The 12,293-nt window shown below is 39.9% G+C and overlaps 1 long non-coding RNA gene across 2 annotated transcripts; it reads left to right on the top strand.

Annotated features, from left to right (window-relative positions):
* Positions 1-622: 622 nt before the first annotated feature.
* LOC103548406 (uncharacterized) lies at positions 623-10,086 on the top strand. Of its 2 annotated transcripts, none has more exons than XR_544243.2 (3): positions 623-820; positions 2,521-2,620; positions 7,997-10,086. It is a non-coding gene; the product is annotated as an uncharacterized lncRNA (long non-coding RNA). The 2 variants fall into 2 exon arrangements; XR_544242.2 differs by lacking the exon at positions 7,997-10,086 and adding an exon at positions 5,455-5,621.
* The last annotated feature ends 2,207 nt before the right edge of the window (positions 10,087-12,293 follow it).

Here is a 12,293-nt window from a genome sequence, read left to right as displayed (position 1 = left end):
GAATTTGGACAGGCCACTCCTTGGCTCTGGCCACTTAAGGATCAGAGCCTTCTTCCATTCAGATCCAGGAACAAAGGGTCTTCTCACAAATGCAAAGAATGGGTGATCAGAGACCCATTAGACAGAAGAGAGAGTTTTCATAACAACCGTATTATTCTTGCTTTGAGCCCTGAGTCAGCATCAGTTGGAGCTTTAGTTGATCTGAAACACGGTGCTCAATGGAGTTTTGGAAAATTAATCAGCTTCCCTTTGTGAATGCTTGCATTTCCACACTTTCATTTTATGAACTTTCACACCCGTCTGTGGGGTTTTGAGGTTTGCTTCATTCAGACCCATATTGGAAAGGCCCGAATTCCTGTCACAGCCAGGATTTTCTCCAGCTCCAGGGATTTGTTTGGTTTTGTGCCATTTTATCTCAAGTTTTATTCCTTCCATCTGATTCTAATATTTTGTTACCGACTCATAGTTCTTCTTAAGAAAAAGAAAAAAAAGATAGAAAAGAAGAAGCAAAACAGCACCTCTTTTAAAACAGGAAATCGCTCTGGTTTGAATTTCCTGTCGGAATTTGGGCAGGTTGGTTGGCAACTGGTGATCTGGACACATGTCAGATTTCAGGGTAAGTTTCACAGAGCTTTATTGCCTCCCTCTGGACCCCTGTCAGAGAACAACAAGACGTGAGGCTTAGCTTAATAAGCATGCTGGCGTTAGTCAGCTGCTCTGCCAGTGCACGTCGTGAGTGCTCTATCTTTCTCATCTTAGAGCTTTTTACTCCATCCTCTTGGTGGGAGAGGGACTCTGCATCATCGGCAGCATTTTACAGGTGGGTGAAACAGGGTTTAGGGGGAAAGAGCCTGACATCACTGCAGAGTCCCCCCGACTATGGCAGCCACTGCCTTTTCTGTTGCTGTCTTAATAGGCTTTGTATTTTAAAAGACTTCTAGATCTACAGAAAAGCTACAAAGGTAGTGCAGAGAGTTGCTGTCTACCCCACACCCAGTTTCCCCAATTATTAGCATCTTACATTACTATGGTGCATTTTTCACCCTAATGACCCAATATTGATATGTTATTATTATCTAAAGTTTACTAGAATTTCCTTTGTTGTAACCTAAGGTCCTTTTTCTATGCCAGGATATGTCATCCTGGGTCCCACATTACATTTAGCTGTCGTGTCTCCTCTCCTTAGACTCCTCTTCCACTGTTTTTGTGTTGGTTGTGTGTGTGTATATGTGTGTGTGTACTAGGTTGTGAAGTAATACGTAGGTCATGGCCTCTGAAACTGAAAGCCACTGGTGTAGAGCAAATTATAGGTAGTCACTCCTTTAAGCCTCATAATCATTGAAAGGAGACTGTGAAGGAACATGACAAATATTAGAAGTATTTCTGATGCCAGTTTGTTACAGTCAAAAAAAAAAAAAATGAAGAGGAGATAGTTATATTCACAGAAAATTGAACAGCAAACAGAAGGTATCCTAGAGATGGAGAGAATTCGGGCCTAAACACCATTTGGGTCTATAGGGACCCGTAGTGTTTTCAAAGGAGACGCTAATGTGTTTCTGCTAGTGATGTTCGTTTCTTTCAGGAGTGCTGTTTGTCCTAAGTGACTCATAGCAGCCACTTTTACTGATTTTTTTGAAGTGTCAGATGTGGTGAGATGCCTGGGTCTAGAAAGAGTTTGGTACATAGGTTTGGGCTTCACTGGCTGTTTCCCATGGGAAAGTCAGTTGATTAGATTAAAGATGAAAGCCTGTCCGGGTCAGCTGTTTTAGGCCATACACAGATGGAAGGAAGCAGGGGAGGTGGGGCATGTACATTTGTCATAATCCTCAGTCCAGATAATTTCATATGGATATCCCGCCTTTTCGTTGGTGGAGGATAGGGAGTGGTAAGGTCGAAGGTGATGAGAAATCTTACATTATTTGTTAGTGCTGACAGTGTAACCCCCATCCCAACAAATTACTGCACTTAGAGTGTCCTTATAGGCTTTGGAAAGGTGGCAGGAGGGAGAGAGAGAGAAAGAGAGGAGAATGGATTCAGTGTTTCTGGCTACCTGGGAAAGAAATCTCCATGGGGCGGACAAATAGGATTTGCCTGGGGTAACTCATCTTTTATGTTTCAAGCAAACGTGAACAGAATCCATACACTTAGTGGTGGCAAATAAATAGGATATAAGTGCATATTTTAATTTTAAAAAATTAATTTCCTGACCTTAGAGTCGATTGTTGGAAGGAATTTTCAGACTTCCTTCTCCTTACCTCCAGGTAGGCAACTCTGTCACAACGAGCTGTCCACGTTTTACTCAGTCAGAAGTGATTTTTGTTTTCACTTCCTAGGTCTTTTTACACTTTAGCAATTAAAATGAAGTGAGGAAACTATAGATAACATGGATCAATTACTTGGAAAAATTAAAACTGGACAATGATCATTCGATATAGTAGCAGTTGCTTGATTAAACATTGACTGACGAGTTTATGGCTTATTCAATTCATTTATATTTGTTTCCTCTGCTTTTCCCCTCAGCTTTGGACTATTTCATGGAGTTATGAAAATAGAGAGGAAAACAAAATAAAACAGAAGTGAATTCATTCTACTCCTTGCCAAGTGATCTGGTAGTTTTAGAGTAAGTAGCAGAATTGGAAAGGTAAAATAATGCATCTAGACTAATTTGTTCTCTTTCATTAAAATTATGAAGAGAAAGTCATTTCTAAGTTTGGGATATTTACCACCTCCTCCTCCAAATGAGAATGAACACACACACACACACACACACACACACACACCCTCAAATCTCCAGCTGGGGCAGACTTTGCCCTACCCTCCCAGCACCTCCTTGGCTTTTCATATTTACTTTCCATCATTAAAGATACATTTGCTGTTTCCAATCTGCTTAGGCTTGGTGTTTCTGTCAGGAAAGTAAATGGCAAAAGACCACATGACTGCCGAGGGCAAACACTGCTGAAGGCCGCAGCTGTGGCTTGAGTGGCCTGGTCGGAAAGACAAGGCAGTGTGTGGACGGGAGGTTAGAGATGGGCTAAGGGGAAAAAGGCTCTGCTCCTTCCCCTCTGCCTCTGTTTAGGTCCTCCGGGAAGCAGACACCAAGACGGAATTAGAAATGCAAGACGTTTCTTGAGGGATATGCTTGAAGGATAAATGGGAGAGGCAGCGGGAGCTGGTGGGGAGAGTCTCAGATCATGATGCAAGTCTGACATCCGTGAAGGGAGAGCCAGAGGGAAGCAGAATTAGGTAGGTAGAGCTTCGGATTTCAGGGCAGCTCTGAGAAAGCCTTGGCTCAGCTGACGGGGATCCCCAAAGCAACAATTCCTAGTAGAGAAATTTCTCCATTGGGCAGGAATGTCTAGCTCTAGTACGCCCCCCACCCCATGCCCAGGCGTTGGCTAGGAGCAGCTCTGGAAAAGAATGGCCTTGGTGTGAATGCTGCAGCGGATTCCAAAGCCCGAAGCAGACCGGGAGATAAGTACACTTCTCACTAAAGATTCACTCTTAAGGGAGAACTGAGCAGTGCCTTCCTGCCGCGACCACACCCATGAATCACATTATTATCAGAGCTCAAAAAAGACAAGAACCTGTGAATTCCATCTCAAATAACTGGTCGCTCTGTTATTGTTTTTCCTCACACCATAGACGATTACAGAAACCACATAACTGAGGTACAGAGCTATGAGTTTTTCTTTTATCTTCTAAAAACCTAAGACGCCTTGCAAAAGTTAGCTTGATTCAGTTCAGTTTCTTCCAGCTACCACATGTGGTCCAAAAACTATCTCGAACAATTTGCAGCATTCTGACTCAACTTGTCATAGCGGAAGCCTCTTGGCAGAAATGAGACCTATCTCATCTTGCAGATCTGTACGGAAAGGGAAATTGATTCACTGATGTTTTCAATCTTTTTTCTTTTCGTGGTGTTGCTGTTTAGTGTTGGAGGGTGCTGACTTTTTTATGATTCAGAAGCATAAATTCTTTCCTAAAGTGAAGGGTTAATTTTCAGAATGGAAGGAAGTTAGCCTCTTCTTGTTCTACACTTTAAATGTGAGAAATGATTACACAGAAGCAGTTGTTCCGAAATCTTACAATGAGGGAGGAAGACAGGAGCATTCTTGATCTGTAAACCAAAAGGTAACTTCTGAACACCACTCTGTAGGTAAATTCAGCTTTGTAGGGAGCTTTTCAAAATCATTAGGCCACTAAAGTTCAATTTAGCTTATTATGCAAATCATCGGCTCATTTACTTTGACCAACATGTGCACAGCTCCTCCTCACTTTCTGCAGCTCTGGGGCCAGAGAATAAAATCATCTCCAGGTGACAGGTAATTGGAGCCTGACAAGTCAAAGGCTCAGAGGGGCACAAAATTCCACCTTTGGATTAATTGGCCTCTCCCAACTCTTCCAGATACAAATTCCAGAGATATTCCACAGTTGACTTCTCGGGCTATAGCACCCAAGGGATGTATGTGATCCAGTTGATGCAAGGAAGGTGGCCAAGCTTAAGTGGAGAAGGGATGGTGGAAGTGGGTGTTGGTGAAAGTGGAAACCTTTGCTGAGAATCTGTTCTATATGTTTAGCCTCCTGCTGCCCCTCTAAACTGAGCTACCTGGGAAAATCCTATCAATTGAAAAGCAAGGGGAGACTGGATTTGCTTAATTTATTTCAAACCCACTGCTTGACTTCTCATAAGCTGTTTTCATTTCTTTAAGATCAAGATCTGTGCTCCTGTCCTTTGCTTGCTACTGATTTCATTTGTAATGACAGCATGGTTGAAACCAATGGTTTGCAAAATTATTCTTAGCAGTGGAGCTCTTGCTTCAAAAGAAATATAAAATAAAACAAGGTCTAGAGCTCTGCCTGGCCAGCTTCTCCTGTAGGCACTTCCTCAAACCCCGAGACTATGGGACTTAGTTTGAAAGTTACTGTTAAAGTGGGAAAAGGTTTTGAGTAGGAGTTTAGGTCTGGAGCACAGACAATTCTAGTTTGAGTCCAGTTATTATTTTGTTTTTGTAACCTTAAGTAAATAGCAACAACAACAATAGCAATAATGGTAGTCATGTAGTGATGTATAGATGCTTATTATTATAACTAGAAAGGTTCGTTATTATAATTAGTAATAATAATTATAAAGATCATTTACAGGGCATGTGCCAAGCACTGAGCAAAATTACTTAACATGCACTATTTCCTTTAAATACAACAAACCTGGGATGTTTAGATGGAGTTACTAGGATTAGAGAGGTTAAGTCAATTGCCCAAAGCCACACAGCAAGCAGTGGGCAGAGAGGGGACATGAACCCAGGAGTGTCTAACTCCAGAGCAAGCGCTCCAACCCCATGCATGTGCAGCCTTACAGGCTTGGGGGCCTAATGTGTAAACTACAGAGATTGCATCAAATCATCACTAAGGGTTTTGGGGTTTTTGTTTTTTTAAACTCTGTTATTTTCTTGACAGATGTGTGTTGAACTCTGAAAAGAACAGAATTGCAGCCTCTACCTATTCCGAAGATCATCTAATAGAACGCTACCCGGCTTCTCACCCCTCTTTATAAAATGATGACATACTTCACCCTCTGTTAGAAAGCTCCCCTGGTGTAAATCATTAAACTCACTATAATTCTACCCAGTTTACAAATTTTAACTGGCGTCACCAGTGAATTTACTCTCTCTCCTAAACGCTCCTCCTCATCTCCTTTTGCAGAGTATTTGGCATTTTAGGGACCTAACAGAAAGTCAGTAGATTATTATTCACTTAATATTAGCTCAATGCAAAGAGAGTGTGGTGCTTTGGTTATTTTCCTGGCTTTGTCAGCTGAAAGGCTCCAGATGACATCCCTGCAGCAATGAACAGAACCCATGGCTAGATCTTGGTTTCTAAATACCTTTCTCTACCCAAATGAGCACATGGCTGTATTTATGACTTTGACAAGTGCTGTCCACTCCTGAGTGTGTGGGAGAGGCACTGTGATCAAGCGGACAGAAGGTCCTGGGCATGGAGTTAGCGGTCTGGTTTCATGACTCACCAGCCCAGTGAACATGAGCAAGTCAGATTATTTATGAGGGGTGGTCAGTATTTTTTATTGTGAAATAAGAGGCTTGGACTTGCTTCTTGCAATCCCTTCTCTACTCCGTAGCCAGAGCAATCTTTTTGAAAGGTGAATTTGATCATATCGCTTCCACCTATTGACCGGCTCCGCATTGCTCCCAGGAGAAAGCCCACCCTCTGTAACATGATATAAAATGGTCCCTGCTCATCATTTTTGAGCAGCATTCTGCTCTTGATCCGCTCCCACCATATATTCCTTAGGCTGTGTGATGCAAACTTATGGGCTAACCCGAGGCTCCTTTTTGTGTTGCGCTTTCTCACCTCCGCATCTTTGCTCATGCTATTCCTTAGAAAGGGTAGTTTTTCCTCCTCCTCTTCCTTTCGCCTATCTACCTCTCTCTTACCTGTCATTTCCTCCAGAATGCTTTCCTCAAGCCCACAGACTAAATTAAATGCTTCCTCTGTGTGTCTCTTTAGCCTGTGCACTGTGTTGTAATTTCCTGTACTTCCTGGTCTGTCCCACTAGTCTCTGAGCAGTTGGAAACTCTCCCTTAGTCAGTGCCATATCCCTAGGGCCTAACACAAGCCTAGCACTGGTAATGGACTCAAATATTTGTTAAATGAATTAAAGATCATTCTCTCTTTTTTGAACCTCAGCTTCCTCATCCTTTATGTGAAAATAATATGTATCTCATCATAGGCGATGAGGATTGCCTAAGGCAGGACTTGAAAAAACACTTTGCTAATAGGAGTCATTGTACCTGTGTAAGATGGGATGGAAGACTTGTCTTCTTTCTGGTACGCGCACAATTTCCTCTAAACCAGCGTTGGCAAACTGTGATCCATAGGTCAGCTCCAATCCACATCCTGTTTCTGTATTACCCACGAGTTAAGAATGGTTTTTAAATTTTTAAGTGATTACATAAAATCAAAAGAAGAATGTGTCATGACGTGGGGAAATTGTATGAAATGCAAATTTCAAGGTCCATGAATAGGTTTCTTGAGACAAAGCCATGCTCATCTGCTATGTGCCATGGCTGTGTTTGCGTTGCAACGGCAGAGCTGAGTAGCTATGGCGGAGATCTTATGGCCCACAAAGCCTAAGATATTTACCCTCTGGCCTTTAATAGATCGCATTTGCCAACTCCTACCTTAAACCCCAAACTTCTTCTCTCTCCTCACTCCCAACCTCTGCTTTGAGCTTGGGTTCCAATTTGATGTCTTAGCCTTGGAGACATTTGATATTTCCTCAAGAATCTAGAGAGAAAGAGTTATTTCTTATTTATCCTGAAAAAAATGTTTGAGTATCTAAGCAGAACACAGCTGGGTGTTTCCCCAGAGATATTTCATATTTGGGCATGTATAATGTGGTAAATTTAGGAAGAAAATTACTGAGTTCCCCTGCAAACGATCTCATTACTCAGGTTACTTGTTAAAGGAAGGGCTCCTTCTGTTTTTTTTTCTGATTAATATCTGAGTTTGAAATTTGTTGACATGCGTATTTTTTTCTTGGCATGGGGCTTCCTTTTTGTTTCATCTTTTAAGAGAAATTCATGGACAGAAACTATAAGCTAAAGCAGTTCCCACTTTAAGAATGAGGGGCTGGGGGCATTACAATTAGAGTAGATTCGGTGACATGGTTGGAAGCGATGGGAGAGAGAAAGGAGAGAAAGAGACAGAAAGAAGGAAAGGAGAGAGAGAGGTGAGAGAGAGAGAGAGAAAGGAGAGGTGGAGAACGCAGCTAAGAAGAGCAATGGTTATCTAATGAGAAGGCAGGCAAGCTAGAAATCCTATTTAGGAAGCTGGGAGCCCAGGGAGATTAAAGGACAGTACCTCAGGAGTCAGCCTGGCTCTGTGAGGGAGAGGCCCAAGGACATTTTTGTGGTACTTAGATGGTTTCCTGCAGAATCTCTGTAACTGGCATCTGAGTCTCTCCTGTTCTGTCTCCCAGGTCTGTGTGGTATAGCTGTGGTTGTACGTGAAAGAGAAAACTTAAAATATCCTGTTTCACAGAAGAACATGGCGTATCACCTTCCAGACAAGAATCCAGTGACTGCCTGGACTCCCAGCTGCATTCCTGAACTTGTCTAAGGGTGTCGTAAACACGTTGATGGGATCCAAAGATGCACAAAGAGAAGCTACAACGTTATGAAAAATTGTTGACATCTTGGTTGCTCCATACAACATCATACCATGCTTTGTGAGAAAACAATTATTTTGACAATGTTAGAGACTGGTCTAACCACCAAACCCACCAACTCCTTCCCTCTATGCCTTCTAAAATTGCTCCAACAAAGTGAAAAAAAATACCCAACTAACACAATATTCCAGGATGGTGGAAAATCAAATACTAAAGGGTAGAGGGGATGCTATAAAGTACATATGTGAGCTTTCAGTTTGATCGAGCTTATAACACATGCTGTGTGTATAAATTCACGATTTGAACCTATAAACCGGAGATCTGGCATTCTGAGTTGGTTCTGGGAAATTGCATAGACTTATGTGAGCCAATGCCTGCTACCAAGTATTTTTTTTTCTTAACTCTTTAATTTGAGGGTTTTTACTTGATTTTGAGGATTATCTTAAACTTCCTTGGATAATTCTATTATCATTCCTCCATTTCTTTTCGCAATGCTTTTCAAGGAAAGTTTAAGTTATATCAACTAGAAACATGTTGCTTCGGTTTGATCTGTGCTTGGTATTTCTCTTTAGACAGATGTGGCAAAGTTTTGGTGCTTATAAATATTTTCCTTTTAGGGGAAGGGATTGGATTTATGGTGCAGAATTCCATCAATCTATATTAGGACAAAGTATCTGGGAGATGCTATGTAGTGTACCTGTTCACTGGAAGAATTTCTTTATGTTTATGTGCCCAATTAGATGTAATTTGTAATAAAATGGGCTTCTTCCAGAAATCAGATTTCCAGAACCCATTTTTTCCCTCCTAAGCTAAGCAGTGTGTACTTGACAGATTATTAATCAGAAATTTGTAGATGTTTCTTTTTTTTCCCTCTTAAAGTAGGATGGGCAACAATTTTTCTATCAAGAACCATAAGACCATAGAGGAAATATTAAATAAGACCTCAAAAAAAATAATAAAAAACCTAGAAAGCAGTTATCAATGTATTTTTTTTAATTAAAAAAATACAAAAATGTACAAAAAATAACAATCACTCATATTTTCACTTCCCAGTTTAGGTATTTATCATCTTAATATATTCATATACCTAAAAAAATCGTGTTATTTTTGTAAAAAAAAGGATCTCGTTATAAATAATTCAAAAATAGAGATAAGTATAAAGATGAAGATGAAATAATTCATCCCAAATACTACGATCTCCCCCAAAAAATCATTGTTAACATTAGAGAAATGTCATTTTAGAGTCTATCCTTTTATGCATACAGATCAACCAGAAATATTTATTAAGATGAAATCTTATTACAGAAGATACTTTAATGAAAAAAGTATAATTTTACTTGAATTTAATAGAAGAAAAACTGAAGGAGTTGTTGAACTTCAAATGAATGTTTCTGTAGACAAGACGGATTATTTCCTAAAACTTCCCTCTCAGATTGAGAAAGGAAATTTAAAACAACAATGATCAGAATAATTTTTAAGCTACATATTTCAATCTTAGCATTATCAAACTTTCTCCCATTGCTTCCCAAATTTTGTTCATATTTTTATATTGTCTAGAAATATGATGTCTGCACTTTTTTGGTAACTATAATTCTCTTTTCAATTAGTTCAGTATTTAGCTCGAGAGTTAAATGGATTTAATGCTTATCAGATTCTTAAAAATCTGGACATTTTTGGGGCTGGCCCTGTGGCCAAGTGTTTAAGTTCATGCGCTCCGCTGCAGGCAGCCCAGTGTTTCGTTGGTTCAAATCCTGGGTGCGGACATGGCACTGCTCATCAAACCACGCTGAGGCAGCGTCCCACATGCCACAGCTGGAAGGACCCACAACGAAGAATATACAACTATGTACCGGGGTACCGGGGGGCTTTGGGGAGAAAAAGGAAAAAATAAAATCTTTATAAAAAAAATCTGGACATTTTTATTTTATGCTCTTTATTTTGATTTGTACTTTAATACTTTTTCCCCAAGAAATGCTTATGAATGTTGTATTCCCTGAATTCTGTCATGTTTGAGGAAGTGTACCCATCGCCCTTCTAGTCAAACAGCATCTTGGCTGGGTACCGTGTTCTTGGATCACACTTTCTTTTCTTCAGAACGTTGTGACTATTACTCCATTGTCATTAGCATTTACTATTGCTGTGAAGTGGTCTGATTTTTCCCAATGTACATGATTTACTTTTCGGGCTGGTCACTCAAAGGATTATTTCTTTGTCCTTGAATTTTAGTGATGTAACTGAGCCACGCTCAGTGTCGAGTGGTCTGTGTGAAACTTTTCTGGAAAATAGAGAACTCCTTCAAGCTACAGATTCAGGGCTTTTTTCCCCTTACTTTCAGAGAATTTTTCTGACCTCATATATTTGGCTTCATTTTCTGTTTATTTGTTGGGTTTGCCCCTTCAAGCATACCAATTATCCTCACATTGGATCTTATTTCTCTGTCTTCCATATCAGTCCATCTCTAAATGTTTTGATTTCTCTTTTTTAAATCTATTCATCATGATTAGCTCATCTTTCTTCCATGTCAGTAATTTGATTTACAGCAATAACTACTGTGTTTCTTACTGTATCTAAATTATTTATCATTCCTTAATGCTGCTGTTTGGAGCCTCTATTTCTTTCCCTGGGCCTGCAGTCACTTTTTCCATCTTGGTTAGATTGTTCTTATTATCAGGCCTTTGATTCCTTGTTTTATTTGGACCACATACTTATTAAATTATTCCATATTGTGAAGCAATTTTCCTTCTGATCCTTAACGTTTTCTTATTATTTAGTTCTTTGTCTTTCCTTTACTTTCTTCCTTCTTTACCATACAGTATTTATATAATTGCCATGCCATTTCTTTTTATCTTGTTCATGTTTGGGTGGTTTCATCCAGACATTCTCTTTGCTCCAATGCCCTGAGGATTACTTCTGGTTTTCTTTTCACATTGTTTGTAACCATTTGTTTACTCCTCCCAGCTGTAGGCTGATGGCTGAGTGTCCCTGTGCTCTACATACTCTTCTGTAACCCAAGAGGATGACGATAGAAGGAGAGAGTCCAGCTGGGATAGTTCCAGTCTTTGTTAGATAACCTAGGCCCTGCTCATTGTTTCAAGATTTTGTTAATGGTCCTTTGTCAAGGTCTATTTGTGCTCCTTTCCTGTGAGAATGTAGCCTTGGTCCTTGAACTGAACAGCCGTGGAGCTTTTTCTTCTGTACAGCCAGCGCCTATTTCACTCCTTTTCCCCTCAACAGCTTCCCCCCACTCCCAACTACTCAGTTTGAAAAGGGAAAAGATAATGACTGAGTTGGTTTCTTTCTAGGCTTGATTTGATCAACTTAACAGTACAATTTCCAGGAATTTGGGCAGAGGTAAAAGAAAAGCTGTGCTTCCTATTTCTTTTCACAACCATCCATACTTTTCCTTATTTGCTAGTTTTTGAAAGTTTATAACGTTAACCTAACCCCCTTTCCCTGCTTTGTGGCTATTAGTAATTTCGCCCCTGGCTTTTAATTTTTTGGCTTTTTCCCCCCTCTCATTTTGTTAGATACTGGGGAGGGAAACACCATGACTCAGTGTTAATCTGAAATCTTAAAGCTGAGACAGGATACAGCAAAAATTATATTTAACAAACACAACAGATGATTTACATGTAAATTCCATATCATAAGCAGTTAAAATGGAGGAAGTTGAGAAGAGATATATGATGAGGATTTGAGAAACTGAAGCAGAGAAAACCCAAGAGAATAAAAGAACAATAAGAAAGAGATGGCAGAAATAAAAAGAGTGAAATTCAATTGGTTCCGATAACTACAAAGTAGTGATAAATTGCTTTGGTGGGCAATATTGTCTTTTGGACTGTGGGCATTGGTGTTGGGAATGAATTATCACTGTGCTCTGAAATTTTAGTAGGCTTTTCAACTTTTGAAAAATAGTCCTTCCTGTTCTGGGAAATAACTTAGCTATTTTCATTCTCAAACTCTAAAGTTTATGTTTGAAATAAAGTCTTATTTTCCTGTGTAACCTTGAAATTTTAACAGATGTTTGAAGGAATGACTTGGCTTTTAAAATTTATTTTGTAATCTGAGAATTGTTGACCAATGTGCCAACTATCCTGAAAGTTCCTGC

Source organism: Equus przewalskii, chromosome 14 (assembly GCF_037783145.1).
Source record: "Equus przewalskii isolate Varuska chromosome 14, EquPr2, whole genome shotgun sequence".
Lineage (NCBI taxonomy): Eukaryota > Metazoa > Chordata > Mammalia > Perissodactyla > Equidae > Equus > Equus przewalskii.
This window is presented reverse-complemented; position numbering and strand designations above follow the sequence as displayed.